This window comes from Budorcas taxicolor, chromosome 8 (genome assembly GCF_023091745.1).
Source record: "Budorcas taxicolor isolate Tak-1 chromosome 8, Takin1.1, whole genome shotgun sequence".
NCBI classification, from domain to species: Eukaryota; Metazoa; Chordata; class Mammalia; order Artiodactyla; family Bovidae; genus Budorcas; species Budorcas taxicolor.
Genome location: NC_068917.1, coordinates 62,659,518 through 62,678,468, shown reverse-complemented (window position 1 = coordinate 62,678,468; position 18,951 = coordinate 62,659,518). Strand labels below are relative to the sequence as shown.

Here is an 18,951-nt window from a genome sequence, read left to right as displayed (position 1 = left end):
GTGACTCTGTATTCATCCCTATGTATAACAAAAAGGTATATAAACAAACCTGAAAAATAAAGAAATTGGATCAGTTTCTGGAAAGACTGATTCCCCCGTGTCGTTTCTTTCTCGCTCCCCGTTTTCCTGGCTGTATTCCCATCTGAAATGTGGGTATAGCCTGCTAATTCTGCCTGGGCTTCTGAGATCGGACCGGGGAGGCCTCAGTGCCTCCTCTCCTTTGGGAGAATGGAAAGACGCCTGTGGCCTTCATAGGTGGTGATTAGTATTCCATGTAAACCAGTTATTCAGCCTCTTTTCTCCACTAATTCTCCTACTACGCTATCTGTTTCTAATCTCCTTCTATATCTGTAATTAAATAAGTTTTTTCCAGGACGCCGACTCCATCCCCACCTTCGAATTACCCTGGATCCACCCGGGCTGGACCCCGGCACTAAGTGAATTCAGAAAAATCAGTTTGTGTAATTACCCCCATGCCTACTAAGGTTCTATGTCTTTATAGGCCATGAGATTTGATGGACACTGAATTTCCTCTAAGACAAGTACTTCTCACTGAAATGTGTGAGAGATGCTGAAAGAATTTGGAGATTTAAGAATTGGTGGTAATAGTGATGCCTGCAGTCTCTGGGCTGAGTTGCAAGGAGAGGATAAACAGGCTGTTAGCTGCCTGAGAGCACCAGGCTGTGACATCAGGAGTCCGATTCCACAAATGGAATAGCAGCCAATGCCCAGGAGCACATCTGTCTTTCCTCCAGGTTGTGTGTAGCTGCTCCGAGCTGAGGAGGCCACTGTTCTGAACTGGCATTAAGTTATTTTGGACTCCAAGTGAGGCCAGCCAGTCTGCTGGGCGTGTGCTGGAAGAGGCCTAGCCTGAAAGGCTGTCCCAGACACACCCAGCTGCTTCCTTATCAGGCCTCCCTAATGTACAGTCTTCTTTCGAAGCACAGAACTTGCTTTGTGTTTGGCTTCTCAAATATGTTACAGAAAGGTTCAGCTAAAAGTCTACCCCCCCAAAATCAAATAGATTCTAGAAGAGGCCTGACTCTGAAGTACAACAGAATGGGCTCTTTCCTAGGACTACCTGGTGTGGGTTTATCTCCTTTCCCCCAAGTCTTATTATTGTTCAGTTACTAAGTCATGTCTGACTCTTCGTGACCTCATGGACTGCAGGATGCCAGGCTTCCCTGTCCTTCACTATCTCCCGAAATTTGTTTATGCCCATTGAGTTAGTGTTGCTATCTAACCATCTCATCCTCTGCAGCCCTCTTTTCCTTTTGTCTTCAATCATTCCCAGCATTAGGGTCTTCTCCAATGAGTTGGCTCTTCGCATCAGGTGGCCAAAAGTCTATCTCCTCCCTTATGATCTGGAAATATGTAGGCACCTTTAGTGGAACCAAAAATCACAGACAGAATATGTTGGGGTGAAAGCCCCAACAAGTTCCAAGCCTTTTACATCTCAGGCTCAGTTATGAGGAAAGTGCAGCACTAGGAATTATACCCAAGAAAAGAATAATCTAGAAGCCACTGATCCTCATGGAGCTGTAAAGGGTCTCTCCTTTATTCCATAGAAATACCATGATAATCAACTCAGCTTTGTTCCAGTTTCTCCTTCTGCTCAAATGGGATTACACCTAGAAAAATATTCTCTTCCAGTAATCCAGCCAGCAAGTGCATGCCCTTCTCCATTAGATCAATCATTTGATTCCCTTCTTAGCTCAACTCCTGGCACCTGTTTGGAGGCAGGAGGCTAAATCAGATAACTTCTTAAGGTACCTTTCAACTCTAATTATAAACTAAGCTAAATTAAAACCTTGGGCCCAAGGGAAGGTCCCTATGCAGTGTGCTAATAAACATCTTCCCTCTCAACATAAATATATGGATATACACACACAGAGAAAGACACACACAGAAACACACACACACACACACCCCTATACTTCCAAGTGCCTGGCTTCTAACTGCCACAGTTAGAAGTCTCTAAGGACTGAGAACTTGCTGTAAATCTGCCTCTTTTGAGGATGTAGGTTAGAGAGAGAGGGGAGGACTACAGAGAATTAGGAGTCAATTCCTACCTTGACAGGTTGAGTTCTTCAGATGGAGGGGGTGGAGGATGCAGCAGTGGATAGACAGACAGAGAGAGAGCCTCCTAACACTTGGTGCAGGAGAGCAGCAAGCAGCAGGAAACCACCAGGACAGAGACAGTGAACCAGGGGTGAGTGTTCAAAGGTCCAGCGTGGGCCGCTCCACTTGGAGGATAGCTCTCAAGTGTATGTTTGCAGAAGCAAGTTAGCTGGGACAAAAAGGCCCTATGCTGCTCCACTGTTCAGTGTGGTGACCCTTTGCTCTTCCTTTGGCTGCTCCTTTTGGCTTCTAGCCTCTAGGAAGCAAAGCCAGAATGTTTTCTGCTTCCCCTCCCCCAAGGCAGTGGACTGAGTCGTGCGGGGCGGGTAAGCTGCTATCCAATCAAACTCTCGAAAGCTGTAAATAAAAGGCCACATATGCACAGTGAAGTAGGCTATGAGAAGAATCTAGATTGAATTACCACAAGCCAGTTGTGGAGCCAGGGTGGGGGAGGCAGGAGAAAGAGGAGAGAGACGCCTAGCTGCCCTTCAAGGAAATATTTTCATTCAAGCACACTCCACCCTCAGCAGGACTGCTAGAAACCATCAAAGCCTTGCTTCCCGGGAAACTGTGTTCCAGTCTCACCCCAGTCTCAGCAGAGGGATCATAGTCCCTGAGACACCTCAGTCAAGTCAAAAGCCTTTTCCCAAATGTGACTTACTTTCCAATAGACTTGAAATGACAGTCTCCAAGTCCAGCTCCCAATGCTTGGTAAAAGCAGGCAGCAGTGAAGACCATTCCTGCGTACCCAACACTGTATTTGCTTTGGTTATAAGACTAAAGTGAGAGCAAACTGACATTTACTTTAAAACCTTTTAAAGCAGGTGGCAAGAATTTTGCCTGGGCCCAGAATATTCAGGAGCCTAGGTTCTGTAATGATTCAGAGCATGGATTTTGGCATTGACAGGTTTGGATTCAAACTGGACACTCTTCCTGCCAGCTGTGCGCTTCGGGAAGTTACTCAACTTCACTAAACTTCAGCTTCCTCATTTGCAAAACTGTCATGATATTTTCCCTCAAGGGCTTGAGGGAGAATTGAGTAAGATATTACACGTAAGTGCCTGACACAAGGTGAGCACACAGGCATGGTTACTATTATTATTAGAGCTTTGTCAGATGACCAGTGGAGTCCTTACCTCTCTCTTTCCTTTCCCAATTTCCCAGAAAACCTAAAGGCTCCAGATCTAGGGAACTGGCAGGACAAAACCTCTTCAAAAGAGCCAAAGGAACTGAAAAGAGTCATTTTTTTTTCCCTCCTCTGCACTAGGACTGAATTAGTAAGCCTGTGCCCATTACACTCTAGACTCACCGGCCGCCCCTAGGAACCTAAGGCTCTCCCAAACCAAAGATACTAATCCATCTCTAGTGTTACCTGTTGTGGGGCATGTTCCCAGACTGATGGTGCTTCTCCAGGGGCCCCAGATCAGATTCCAGTAGATGTAGGAAAGAAACAGTCTGATCCCAAGTTGGCAGGATAGGTCCGGCCAGGCTGTTGTCTGCCCATCACAGCTGCCTGTGAGGCCTATGGGTTAATAATAGCAACTCTGATGCCAATGGATTAAGACAGCACTGTAGGAGGTGTTTATTTTTACACTCTGGCGTCAGTATCAAGTTCTACTGGTTACTGCCCAAATCTAGGGCAGCTTCCTGCTACAAGAGTGGCCTCAGTCTTCTCCAGGATGCTGAGTTGCATTCTGGAGGAAATGAGCCTTGTTGAAAACAGTTTAGTACTAACAAGGACAGGGAAGGGGAAAAGGAACAAACAGAGCTGTCAGAGGTCCAGCTGTCTGGTCCCAAATCTCTGGTACCAGGTGGACCTCAATTGAGAGCTGTTGTTCACAGCATCCTCCTGAGTCAGGAAGGCCCTGGACAAGGGACCTAATATGTCATTTACATTGTTTTGGAAGGGTGGGTGTATGTGTGCATGCACGCGCGTGCACGCGCGCGCGCACACACACACACACACACTGGTTGCACTGAAATGATCTGAATAAAATTAAGGAAAGACTGTTACTTAACTAAGCAGAAGCTCCGCCTCACCAGTCACAAGTCCCAGATTAGCGCTGTGAGTGCTGACCTTGTGCAAAAAAAGAAAAACCCCACCTGGGAAGGTTTTATAGGATATTTCAAAGAAAGGATGGTTGGGCTGGTCGTTATTTGATTTGCACAGCATTTTCAGCACGTATATCAAATCCCTTGAAAAATCGTTTGGCTAGAGCTTCTTTCCTAGAAATGACACAATAGGATAGAAATACCAAGAAACCAGCTCTCATCCGGCCAGGAGTCAGTGCCTAGAAAAATCTTTTGCGAAAGCCTCCTTCTCCCCCAAGGCATAGAGGTGGAGTTCCAGGGACCTTATACTTTAAACACAGAACCTGGGACTCTGTGGATATCCCAGTCACATCCCCGAAAGGCGATCCTAACACAGATTTCGTCTAGTCCCATCTGGCAGACAGGGAGGTAAGGAGGGTGGCAGCTGGACAGCTGATGTAAATAGATGGGTCTGGGCTACTGAAGGGTCATGTGCACAGCAGACTGCTGTGGAATGACAAAAATGTACCACACACCAGGTAGGAATGCTGAAGTGCAAAGAAAGCAGCAGCCAAGCGCACAATAACAGTGACTCCATCATCTTCCTGCCTAAGGCTGACTCATAGCCATCGTCAGAGACACAACATAGCAACATCTTGAGGAGTAGGAAGGTAGGCTGGTGAACCACCCATTCAGTACATTTTTTCTCCTGCCATTCAAGGCTTATCTACCTGGTCATCAGAACAACAATGCAGCCTCAGAATCAACCAGATTTGATGACTCAAGATATGCGGTTTGATCTCAGCTCCATCTGGAAGCTACTCATGCCTAGGATAGTGGCAGGCTGCCTGGATAGGAACACTGCTTTCATTCTTGGCTTTTTCTCTGACTTGCTGGGTCATCTTGGGGCAGGGTACCTGTCCTTTCCAAGTTCTAGGTTTACCATTTAGAGAAGAAGCTAATTGTATCCACCTTCTGGTGAGATGGCAAGAAAATATTTGAACAATCAAATAATAAGTAGTAAGAATACAACTTCAGATTATCATATAAGTAAAGTAAGTCAGAAAGAGAAAGGCAAATATCATATGATATCACTTACATTGGGAATCTAAAATATGACACACACAAACCTACCTATGAACAGAAACAGAATCACACGTGTAGAGAACAGATTGGTGGTTGCCAAGGGGGTGCGGGGGAGGAGGAATGGAGTAGAAGTTCGGGGTTAGTAGATGAAAGCTTTTATATATAGAATGCATAAACGACAAGGTCCTCCTGTATAGCACAAAGAACTATACTTGATAGCCTATGATAACCCATAATGGAAAAGAATATTTAAAAAAGAATATACATATATATGGGCTTCCCTGGTAGCTCAGCTGGTAAAGAATCTGCCTGTAATGCAGGAGACCCTGCTTCGATTCCTGAGTCAGGAAGATCCCCTGGAGAAGGGATAGGCTACCCATTTCAGTATTCTTACGCTTCCCTGGTGGTTCAGATAGTAAAGAATCCACCTCCAGTGTGGGAGACCTGAGTTCGATCCCAGGGGTGGGGAGATTCCCTGGAGGAGGGCATGCTAACCCACTCCAGTCTTCTGGCCTGGAGAATCCCCATGGACAGAGGAGCCTGGCGGGCCCATGGGGTCGCAAAGAGTCGGACACGACTGAGTGACTAAGCACAGCACAGCATACTGTGTATAAACACATTTGCATATAAACTGAATCACTCTGTTGCAGAGCAGAAATTAAAACATTGTAAATCAATTATACTTCAGTAAAAGATAAGTAGCAAGAAATGTAAATGCTATAAATTCTTTGGACCAAAGTATTTTAAAACTATGACTGTCACTCATGCATATAATAGAGAGGCCTGGTCTTGCATATTTTTCTTCTTCTAGGTCACAGAGGCCATGTTGGGAAGTGAACCTGGCTTGTACTTGGAGGTACAGTTCCTTTCTTTCAGGGATATAATCCCCACCACTGGCTTGAGGAACAGTTGAAACAGTCAGGAATCTGCTTACCTAGATACAAGCTATTAATTTCCACTAATGTGTAATAGAGAAAGTAGAAAAATGCAAACAGAAAGAAATGCCTCTACTCACCCACTTGCTCCATCTAAAGGCCTGATCAAGCAGTGTCAATGAAAGGATATATTCCGCTGCTCCGTTAGAACAAAGGCAATAGTGTATTCTAAACCCAATACAAGGCTTCACTCTTTCTGGCCCAGCAATCATTAGTTTGCCAGGTCCCCAGCACTTTTGGAAAGTAGAAATAGAAATTTATTTGTCATTGATGCTGATACCTTTTTTTTCTGCAAGTGCCTACCCTAGGGTTCAAAACAGATTTTCCTGCTTCCTCCAGCTTCTGGTGAGCTTTCAGGAAACCCTCCTTTCAGCAAACGCTGTCTGTAAAGGGCCAGTTACTACTTAGGCTTTGTGGCTGTAAAGTTCTGCCATATACTCCCTTCTTCCTTTTTTAAAAAAACAATTCTTTAAAAATGTAAAAACCATTCTTAGTGTAAATGTAAAAACCATATAAAGTTATTCTGGCATGGACCATAATTTGCTGATTTCTATTCTGGACTTTAAAGGCCTCTCTATTCAAAGTCTGTTTCTCAAAATTCTGACTCTGCTGGGCCTGCCTAGGGATCCTCTTTCCTCTTCCCACATGGTTGTTGCATATATTTCAGAGGCAGCTCCCCTGTAAGGAGCCACTGAGGAATGTGCAGGAAGAATTCTGAGTTTATTTGTATTGGAGCTGACAGACTGGCTAATTCCCTTCATATAAAGTGCTTCAGAAACATCTGTGGAATTTAGCTTATTGCATTACCATTCTGGAGTGAGGACTGAGCCATACACAGCCCCTATCTTTCTGTTTCTAGTTAATAACACTATCCCATGCCTCTACCAGGCCTTTTTCCTTTCTTCTTCTCCTGCTCCCCAGGTTCCAAATCCACACTTGAACTGACCTGGGTCTCAAGCCTTCTCTCTTACCTACCCCTCCCATTTCTATATGTGGTATGGTTGTAGATAGCAAGGGAACTATCAATAGTCAGATGAGTTTGGATATAGTAAATATGGATGAAAGGCATGAGGAGAGAGGTGAGCTTATTTTGAGCAAAGACATAGAGCTGTAAATCTAGGCTCTATTACTAATAGTTAAAATAGCTTTGTAAACAGGGCTTAAACTACTATAAAAGCAACCTAAGGACAATGTGTAAAGAGTCAGGAATTACCAGAGTTATGCTGGAGAAGGGATAGGCTACCCAATTTAGTATTCTTGGGTTTCCCTTGTGGCTCAGCTGGTAAAGGATCTGCCTGCAGTGTGGAAAACTGGGGTTCGATCCCTGGGTTGAGAAGATCCTCCGGAGAAGGGACAGGCTACCCACTCCAGTATTCTGGCCTAGAGAATTCCACAGACTGTATAGTCTATGGGGTCGCAAAGAGTTGGACGTGACTGAGCGACGTGCACTTTCACTACCTTACCACACAGCATAGACTAGAAGGGGATGACTTGTAGCTAAAGAATAATACTTACAATGACAGTAGCCTTTATTTATTATCTTTGTGATATTTATTATCTCACCTGATGTGAAGAGCTGACTCATTGGAAAGGACCCTGGTGTTGGGAAAGATTGAGGGCATGAGGAGAAGGGATGAGATGGTTGGATGGCATCACTGACTCTATGGACATGAGTTTGAGCAAACTCCGGGAGATAGTGAAGGACAGGGAAGCCTGGCATGCTACAGTTCATGGGGTGGCAAAGAGTCAGACACAACTTAGCAACTAAACAACAACAATAATGATCTACCAAGCTACTGCTGTGCTAGATGTTTGCCTAATACTTCATTTGAGAGAAAAAGCAAAAGGTACAGGGCAAATACTTGTCTAAGGCAAATCCTAATTCAGTGAAAAGCTATTTGTTATTTTGAAAGATTCAAGTTACATTCAAAATTCTAAAATGCCTCATATCAGCTTGAGAAAATTATGGAAATAAGAACAATTAATATAAGAATATTCTTGAAAGTTGTGCCTGTCTATTTCATGTATAATTTAGAAATATAATGGTCACACCTGAAAAAGGCAGATTTTCTTGAATTTTTGTTTGTCATAAATTAGCAGGCCCCTAAGTTCACGAGTATACATAAAACTGATGGTTACCTTTATAAAAGAGTTAAGAATAAAAGAAATACATAAAAAACACAGGACTATATGGCAAGGAAGTATATTATAACTGTTTATATACATTTTCTCTCCTCCTTGATTGCACGTTAAGGACAAAGATGGTCTTATTCATCTTTGCAGTCATTTAACCTATCCTGGATGGCATCACTGACTTGATGGACGTGAGTTTGAGTGAACTCCGGGAGTTGGTGATGGACAGGGAGGCCTGGTGTGCTGCAATTCATGGGGTCGCAGGGAGTCGGACACGACCGAGTGACTGAACTGAACCGAACCTAGCCTAGAGTCTGGCACATGGTTTAAGATGTTCACTGAATTGAACTAAAGAGGAACTGAATCTTTACCAAACTAAATTGGGAAAAATTCTTTTTCCAGAGCAGAATTTGGTTCATTACAATTGTGGACGTATTTATACACACTAAGTTCTACTCCTCCCTAGTGGGATGCGGGGTGCTGAGAAGACAAAGCTGGTACAGTGGCTGGCCTTGGAATGTGCAGGGCGAGTATCCCCAGGTACGGCTCCTCTCCCTGCACCCCAACACCGCACTCCCTTCACTGCTAGTAGGAGCTGCAGCATGAAAACCAAAATAGCACATTCCAGCCAGAACGCCCAACAGATGTCCTCTCTGTCTCTTGTCATCCGTCCCCGTTGAACCTCTCCAGGCTTCAGCTCTGTTCTGTGAGCTGCTGAGACTCTAGGAAAGAATGCAGGATGTGCCTCAAAAAGTCCAGCACTAGCTGAGGAACTGTTTGTTTTTTTCCTAAAATCGGTCAGTCCATAAAAGTTACATAAGACTCGGCTCTCCTCACTGGGAGCTTTCCCAACTCCAGCTGAAGACTCCTCAAGCTGTTTAGAGTTCAGGAAAAGGGTTTGGAATTTCCTGATTGGCTAGCCTCCTATATTGGAGCCATCTCTGGGTAGCAATGGGGAGGTTCCAGCAGAGAACACTGTAACTCTTGTGCTCCCGCTGCCCCTCAACTGTGGCCCCTTTGAGTTCCCCAGGGGACAGGAAATAGCACAATTTGTTTACAGTTAACGTCTCAGAACAAAGATGAGCCCCACTACTGAAACCGGAGCCCCACTGCTAAAACCAGTGGCATCAAGTCTTTGAGACTCCACCCAAAGGAGGCAGAACCTACGGAGTCTAATTCTAATAGCTCACCCCAGAAGCACAACAAGGCTCTGGGAGGCCTTCCTCCCCTGCTTTGGGCAGATATATAGAATTTGTTTGTGGCCCTGAGAACCTCAGATGCCAGTCTTGCCCAAGGACTAGGTGAATGAGCCAATAAACATTAACCGACCATCTATGAATTTCAAGGCACTGGACTACGTGAACAAAGCAGATCTGGGGCTGGCCTTCATATAGTGCTTATAAGTTCGCCTGGGGAGACTAAACAAACAACTAAATAATTATGACCACACAAACTATGAAGTAGGCCTTTGGAATGTGCTATATTCAAAGGATACACAGTTAATCCATAAAAGCCATCTCTGTCCACGGAAGGCAGTTAGCATATTTATTAAATCAGGGACCAGTTTATACTGAATTGGCAACCAAAATTATGTGTTTTGGTTCAAAAATCTGGCCTTTCAAGTAGTCACTGCTGCTGCTGCTAAGTCGCTTCAGTCGTGTCCGACGCTGTGCGACCCCATAGACGGCAGCCCACCAGGCTCCTCCATCCATGGGATTCTCCAGGCAAGAATGCTGGAGTGGGTTGCTATTGCCCTCTCCCAAGTAGTCACTAGAATCTATCAATAACTTGCTCTCAGTTGAGCCCCATTTTTATTCCCATTTATTCTGCAGGAGTTCAGTCCCTATTTACATCAAACACTTTGTTTAAGGCATAAGAACTCACTTCAACTAAGAAACTGCTGTTCATTTACAATAAAGAAACTGAACTCTGATTTGCTCTCTCCAGCTTTAGGCCAAGCACTTTTGTTTCTTTCTGGTCAACATAGACCTTGACCTTGTGCACATGCTTAGTCATGTCCAACTCTTTGTGACCCCATGGACTGTAGCCTGCCAGGCTCTTCTGTCCATGGAATTTTCCAGGCAAGAATACGGGAGTGGTTGCCATTTACTCCTCCAGGGGATCTTCCAAACCCAGGGATCGAACCCATGTATCTTGTGTCTCCTGAATTGGCAGGCAGATTCTTTACCACTGTGCCACTTGGAAGGGAGCTAACAAATGGCTGGTATATAACTCTGCTCCTAAGGACTAATTCTGGTGGGATCCAACATTCTCCTGTTGATGGCTGTTTGGCAGCTAGTTGAGATTTTGGTATTCTTGCAGGAGAAGGTGAGTGCACGTCAGAATGGCCATCATCAAAAAGTCTAAAGGCAAATTATTTGACTCCCCTCACTTTCTTCACCTGTACGTGGGGCTAATAATACCTCCTCTTACAGGGTACTGGAGGAAGTTAAAAGATATAGAAAACATGTGGAACAGTGATTGGCATTTAGCTCAGATGACACCACCCTTATGGTAGAAACTGAAGAAGAACTAAAGAGCCTCTTGATGACAGTGAGAGTGAAAAAGTTGGCTTAATGCTCAACATTTGGAAAACAGATCATGGCATCTGGTCCCATCACTTCATGGCAAACAGATGGGAAACAGTGGCAACAGTGGCTGACTTTATTTTTCTGGGCTCCAAAATCACTGCAGATGGTGACTGCAGCCATGAAATTAAAAGACGCTAACTCCTTGGAAGGAAAGTTATGACCAACCTAGACAGAATATTAAAAAGCAGAGACATTACTTTGTCAACAAAGGTCCAACTAGTCAAGGCTATGGTTTTTCCAGTGGTCATGTATGGATGGGAGAGTTGGACAATGAAGAAAGCTGAGCGCCAAAAAATTGATGCTTTTGAATTATGGTATTGGAGAAGACTCTTGAGAGTCCCTTGAACTGCAAGGAGATTCAACCAATCCATCCTAAAGGAGATCAGTCCTGGGTGTTCATTGGAAGGACTGATGTTGAAGCTGAAACTCCAATACTTTGGCCACCTTATACGAAGAGCTGACTCATTTGAAAAGACCCTGATGCTGGGAAAGATTGAGGGCAGGAGGAGAAGGGGATGACAGAGGATGAGATGGCTGGATGGCATCACCAACTCAATGGACATGGGTTTGGGTGGACTCCGGGAGTTGGTGATGGACAGGGAGGCCTGGCGTGCTGCGGTTCATGGGGTCGCAAAGAGTCGGACATGACTGAGCGACTGAACTGAACTGAACTGAAGGCTCAGTAAATAATTATAATGAATGTGAATCAGGAATGTCTTCTTTCCTCGAATCTAAATCCTTCCCATTGCCTTCTGAGGCTGCACTACTGTTCAATTTACCAATTAACAGCAGAGAATCTAGTCACTGTCATATCCAGCGCCTTTCAACAGGCATGCCACCTCGAAGTCTTTAACCCTCATGGCTCTATTCTTTGTCCCCTAGAAGCTGGAAAGTGACTCAATCCCAGGAAACATCACAAGATAATATACAGAGAAAGTCAGAGTGAATATGCAATTTATCTATGAATCAAGATTTTCCTACCCAGTGAATACAGGTACATGACTACCTGAATTACCTGTTAGCAGAAGACAGTGAAGGCGAGTCCTCTACATAACTTCATGGGCTGACAAGATTCTCTTTAAAAGGTCTAATTATTTCCAAATATGTACCCCAGGAGACCCTATCCAAGTCCCATAGCTTCTGCTGTAGAAAAGCATCTCTAATCTATCCTCTCTTTTAATTCCTAAAATCAGTGCTCTACTTCTAGGCCCTCCTGAAACACCTCTTTCAAGGATTATTATTCAATCTTTGGTTAAAGATTCCTATTGGCTAGGAATAGACTATTGCTAGGAATACAGTGCTAAACAAAACAGATATTATCCCCGCCCTCAGGAAGCTTACAATCTAGTGGAGGAATGCAAACAATCACATAAATAAAAATACAATTATGAAATGTGATAAATGTTTTGACAATAAAGTGCAGAGCATTAAGAAGATCTGATTAAGACTGATGATAGATGTGATTAAGAGGTCAGGGAAGGCCTTTCTGGTAAATTGTGAAGGCCTCTCTGTAAATTACATGTTGAGCCTTGAAAGGTTAGCTGAAAGGAAGTTAAACAGGTGAAAAGGTGGGGACAACATTCCAGGCAGAGGGAATGACATGTGTGAAAAGCCCTGAGGCAAGAAAGTGGTTGGTGTCTTAGAGAAACTGAAAGAAAAAAGTGTCATTCAAACTGTCCATCATATTTGGCAACCAGGAGTCCAATGATGATCTTGACATAAACAATTTCAGGGAAGTGGTTAGTGGAAATGAAATTAGACTCCAGAGGGTGCAAAAGTGAATGGAAAATCAAGCAGATTGGTTGGGTGGTCAACAAAGGTTGGCTGTTACAGTACCGAGACAGTTACTACCCAGAGGGTGATATGGTGTCAGGGGATTTATTTTTAAAAATAAAGAGTGTATCAAATAAATATATGCACATGGTTACAAAGTTAAATGTGAAAGGGCTTCCCTTGTGGCTCAGCTGGTAAAGAATCCACCTGCAATTTGGGAGACCTGGGTTACATCCGTGGATTGGGAAGATTCCCTAGAGAAGGAAAAGGCTACCCACTCCAGTCTTCATTGTACTATAAAGCTTATGATGAATAGTAGAAATCCACAGCTCCAATCCCCTTCTATCTCTGTGTCATTTTCCACTACTTTCAAATCTTTTAGCTGTCTCATCTGGCATTTATGTTCATGTTTATAAATCACATGCATATTTAATTATTTCTTAATTTTAAACATTCTTTTTTCACTTCCTTACATCCACCTTCCTCACATTTTCTGATTTAATTAATATCCAGTGTTTGCTATGACTTAGTATAGCAAATAAGAGTCTATTTGTTGTTGCTCAGTCACTTAGTCACGTCCGACTCTTTGCAACCCCGTGGACTGCAGCACGCCAGGCTTCCCTGTCCTTGATCTCCCGGAGTTTGCTCAAACTCATGTCCATTGAGTCAGTGATGCCATTTGACCATCTCATCCTCTGTCCCCTTCTTCTCTTGCCTTCAATCTTCCTAGCATCAGGGTCTTTTCTCATAAGTCAGCTCTTCGCATCAGGTGACCAAAGTATTGGAGCTTCAGTTTCAGCATCAGTCCTTCTAAGGAACAGTCAGGGTTGATTTTCTTTAGGATTGACTGGTTTGATCTCCTTGCTATCCAAGGGACTCTCAAGAGTCTTCTCCAGCACCACAGTTTGAAGGCATCAATTCTTTGGTGCTCAGCCTTTTTTGCTGTCCATGGAGTTGCAAAGAGCTGGACACAACTGAGCAACTTTCACTCACTCACTCACTTACTCACTTTTCTCCTGTCCAGCTCTCAAATCCATACGTAACTACTGGAAAAATCATAGCTTTGACTATATGGACCTTTGTAGGCAAAATAATGTCTCTGGTTTATAAAATGCTGTCTAGATTGGTCATAGCTTTTCTTCCAAGGAGCAGGCGTCTTTTAATTTCATGGCTGCAGTCACCATCTGCAGTGATTTTGGAAACCAAGAAAATAAAGCCTGTCATGGTTTCCATTGCTTCCCCATCTGTTTGCCATGAAATGATGGGTTGTAACTTTAATACTTGACTCTATTTAGTTTCAGTTCAGTTCAGTTCAGTCACTCAGTCGTGTCCGACTCTGCAACCCCATGAATCGAAGCACACCAGGCCTCCCTGTCCATGATTAACTCCCAGAGTTCACTCAGACTCGCGTCCATCAAGTCAGTGATGCCATCCAGCCATCTCATCCTCAGTCGTCCCCTTCTTCTCCTTCCCCCAATCCCTCCCAGCATCAGAGTCTTTTCCAATGAGTCAACTATTCCCATGAGGTGGCCAAAGTACTGGAGTTTCAGCTTTAGCATCATTCCTTCCAAAGAAATCTCAGGGTTGATCTCCTTCAGAATGGACTGGTTGGATCTCCTTGCAGTCCAAGGGACTCTCGAGAGTCTTCTCCAACACCACGGTTCAAAAGCATCAATTCTTCGGCGCTCAGCCTTCTTTATATTTATCCCTAATTCTTCCCAAATTCTCTAGCAGAACTGTAAAAATTGCTCTCAATCTAGTTTTCCAAACGGTCAAACATAGTTCCTTTTTTGTTTCCTCCTGGACCATAATCCTTCTGGAACTTTCTGCTCTCCTGATACATTCTGAACTGACTCTCCTCTACAGTTTACAACACCACTGTCATGCTGGACATCTCTTTATCCTCATCCTAGGAATTTTCTTTGCCTCTCTTCTCTTAGTTGCCCTGTGTTCCCATGCCCTAGATCCCATGATTTCTTCTTTCTTGTTTATATTCTCATTTTGCTGAAGCATATTCTGTAATAGCTTTCTAAGAAAGAATACATAGTAGGAATATTTTTGTAATGAGTATCTGAAAGTATATATTTTAAACTCTCACAGTTGATAATTTGGCTGAGCATAAAACTCTAGGTTAGAAATCAATTCCTCTCATGAATCTGAAGACACTGCTCACTGCTTACTAATTAGATTCCATCCTTGTTGAGTACAGTGCCATTCTGATTTCTGATGCTGGTATGTAACTTAAAAAAAAATGCCGGTTTAAAATTTCTCTATATCCCTAGTGTTCTAAATTTTCATGACGAGTTACCCTAGGGTATGGTATTTCTATTGGTTGTGCTGGGCACTCAGTGGGCCCTTTTGATTTGGAGACTCTTCTTCAGTTCTGGGAAATACACTTTTACTCTTTCTTTTCTTTTTCGTAACTTTGTCTCCACTGACATTAAAGATTTAGAAAGAGAGGAATTAAACGATGAAGCAACATCCTTGAGAAGTAGTTAGGTGCTCAAATTTTCTATATTTCTATTCTCTTAAAAAATTTTAAAGTATACAGGCAATATTGCTAACCATAGCATAACGTACAGCAGATCTCTAGAACTTATTCATTTTGCAAAACTCAAACTTTATACCAGTTGAACAGCATCTCATTTCCCCCACTCCCAGCTCCTGGCAACCACTATTCTTTTTCCTATATCTGTGACTTTGACTATTTTAGATTCCTCATACAAATGGAATCATGCAGTATTTGTCCTGTGACTGACTTATTCCCTTGAAACTAAGATCATAATAGGAAAATGGGCAGGATGTGGGCAAACATTCCATAGAAGAGGGAACAGAATATAGCTAATAAGCATACAATAAGATTTAAAACACTATTAAAATACTGCTTTTGTTCATCAATTATCAAACAAAATAGTAACAGTTAATCCTGGTGAAGACAACTAAAACAGGCATTTTCACACTTCGTCAATAAAAGCATATTTGGGTACCTTTATATTGAGGTTGGGGGAAAATTTATATATATATCCAGTCTTAAAAATATTCAAATCCTCTAACTCCACCTCCAGAATTCTATACTAAAGAAATTATCAATGATTTTTTTATAAGGTTATTAATCTGAACATTTTTCAGAAAAGAGAAAGCTGTTTTTAGAAACCTCAAATGTCTAACATTTGTGTTAAGTAAATTATGGTAAATTCAAACAATGGATTTGTTACCCAACTATTAAAAATTTGGTTTCCAAAAACTGTTCAATGATATGTTGTCATTTTATACTTGTCTATATTTTTCTAGATTTTCAACAGTGAAAATATATTTCACCTATAATTACAGAAAGAGACAAACACTTTCTCAGAAAATATTTTTAAACAAAATAGACAAGATTTATTTGTTTCAAAGGAAAATATCATAGTATCCTTCATTTCGTCTGTCTCCATAAAAACACAGTTAAGTTTAAACATTTTCTAGGTTAAAATCTGAGCAGTGAATAGCATTTCTTTGGACTGTATTCTCCACAATCTCTTAATCTTAAATGAGTAATAGGTTTATAAACCTAATCTCTTAAGGAAGAAAACACAGTGTGGAAATCATATGCCATAAATCACACTCTTAGTGGCACTATTTGGCCTTTGATTCCTGGGTCTTATGCATTAGAGTCTTTTCAATTCTTTCAAAACAAAAACAAAAACCTTTATGTTGATTAAATCTGAGAACCGCTTATCCAGAAGCTGAGACTAGAGTTTGGGTCTAACAGCAGTTCTACTCAAAGTGTAGTCTATGGACCAGTAGAATCAGCCTCTCCTGGGAATTTATTAGACTGGCAAATGGTTGGACTTACTGAATCAGAATTTCAGGAGTGACAAGTGATTTTTATGCAGCCTCAAGTTTAAGAATTAACACATATCTAGAGGAAATTAAGCAAAGAGGCTAACAGTAGGAAAAGGGAGGGAGGTACAGAGCCCATCCAGTGTTCAATGTATATCAGTTCAGTTCAATTCAGTTCAGTCACTCAGTCATGTCCGACTCTTTGCAACCCCATGAATCGCAGCACGCCAGGCCTCCCTGTCCATCACTATCTCCCGGAGTTCACTCAGACTCACGTCCATCGAGTCAGTCATGCCATCCAGCCATCTCATCCTCGTATATACATATATTTAAAGCATGTACATTATTGTAAAATATTCTAAAAACAAACTTTTTCTATACTATAAACTAGAAGTTATGATTAGAAAATATTTTCTTGGATTTGGACTAAAAAAGGTTGACAAATTAGCATAGGTCTTGGATCAAAGGGTAAAAAGAATCTATAATTCATTCCTGGTTCCAGACAGCTCATTAAGTTAAAGCTAAGTGTTTCACATAGGAATTTAGGTATGTATGCAGTAAATATTTTGGCTATATTTCTGTCAAACCATGATTGGTTACTGGCAGTTGATCAGCTGAAGATGATAGGATCTTCACTTCTTTCAACCTCTTTCCATTTTGGAGTCATGACTCAGTAGGCAAAACTCAGTAGTCACCGTGACTGGCTTAAAGTGTGCTTTACAGAGCCCTTCCAATGACAATGAAAGGGAAGTGAATGGGATGGAGAGAAAAGGAAGAAGAGATGAACAGGATAGACTCTACTTCTCCCAACCCCTTGCTTTCAACCAAAACAGCTCAGCCTTTACCTTTTTGTGTCCACTTATCTGTGGAATATACTTGAACAAAGATCTCCCCTCTAAAAAAACATTTTGAAAATTTCTATTCTTTCCTACATATTCTCAACAACCCAATAAAAAGCCATAGCTTAACAAGGAGCTGTTAGTGCTCCTTGTTAACTATCTATCACCACCACCTAGCTGTCAAAAGGACTCACAATGCATAATGGGTAGGTGGTCCTGCTTCCAGGACTCCCTTCTCCAACCACTATCATTAGGGATGAATAAACTAATAATGTTTCAAGTTGCTGTGTTGGATGTGGGGCTAAACATATTACATAAATCAGCCTATAAACTCAACTTGACATTACACTATCTAAGGAGTAAAAGACTGGGGACTGCTGTCCCAAATAACAGTAATGTAAACATTGCTGTCTCATGTATCAGTTCAGTTCAGTTCAGTTCAGTCGCTCAGTCGTGTCCGACTCTTTGCGACCCCATGAACTGCAGCACGCCAGGCCTCCTTGTCCATCACCAACTCCCGGAGTTCACTCAGACTCACGTCCATCGAGTCAGTCATGCCATCCAGCCATCTCATCCTCGGTCGTCTCCTTCTCCTCTTGCCCCCAATCCCTCCCAGCATCAGAGTCTTTTCCAATGAGTCAACTATTCCCATGAGGTGGCCAAAGTACTGGAGTTTCAGCTTTAGCGTTAGTCCTTCCAATGAACACCCAGGACTGATCTCCTTCAGAATGGACTGGTTGGATCTCCTTGCAGTCCAAGGGACTCTCAAGAGTCTTCTCCAACACCACAGTTCAAAAGCATCAATTCTTCGGCGCTCAGCTTTCTTCACAGTCCAACTCTCACACCCATACATGACCACAGGAAAAACCATAGCCTTGACTAGACGGACCTTAGTCGGCAAAGTAATGTCTCTGCTTTTGAATATGCTATCTAGGTTGGTCATAACTTTTCTTCCAAGGAGTAAGTGTCTTTTAATTTCATGGCTGCAGTCACCATCTGCAGCCTCATGTATATATTACTGTATAACAAACATTCCACAACTTAGTGGCTTACAACAATGACTGATTATATTTCACAGTTTTGTGAGCTGGCTAAGGGTTTTTTTTGCAGTTCCAAAAGATAGTTTCTGGAAATGTTTTGAATAGAAGCAGAATAGCCCTGTCCCACCAAATAAGAGAAGTCCTTCATAGTAATCTCCTTGGGAGACAATTCACCTAGCAATGCTCAATGCTCCTATTCAAAACATTTCAAGAACTCATCTTTTGGAACTGAGAAAAACCCCTTAGTCAACTCACAAAACTGGATACAATCAGTCATTGTTGTAAGCCACTAAGTTGTGGAATGTTTGTTAAACAGTAATATATAAGCGAGACAGAAATGTTTAAATTACTATCCTTTTGGAGCAGGAGATAAAAAGATGGTTCCCAACCTTTCTGGCACCAGAGACCAGTTTCATGGAATACAGTCTTTCCATGGACCCGGGGGATGGGGTGGTGGCTATGGTTACAGAGTGATTCCAGAGCATTATATTCATTGTACATTTTATTTCTATTGTTATTACATCAGATCCACCTCAGATCATCAGGCATTAGATCCTAGAGGTTAGGGACCCTGATCTGG

The 18,951-nt window shown here is 42.5% G+C and overlaps 1 protein-coding gene across 7 annotated transcripts in view; it reads right to left on the bottom strand.

Moving 5' to 3' along the window:
- Positions 1-18,951, bottom strand: part of RUSC2 (RUN and SH3 domain containing 2) — a 64,577-nt gene that overhangs the window by 35,618 nt on the left and 10,008 nt on the right. For 4 of the 7 annotated variants that reach the window (XR_008199833.1, XR_008199831.1, XR_008199837.1 and 1 more), the window contains exon 1: positions 2,073-2,373. The exons of 2 other annotated variants lie outside the window; for them this stretch is intronic. The gene's annotated coding sequence lies outside the window, so the exon portion shown is untranslated. Of the gene's footprint in view, positions 1-2,072; positions 2,374-3,493; positions 3,618-18,951 lie in introns of those variants that run through there. One more of the 7 variants, XR_008199834.1, reaches the window with a different exon arrangement.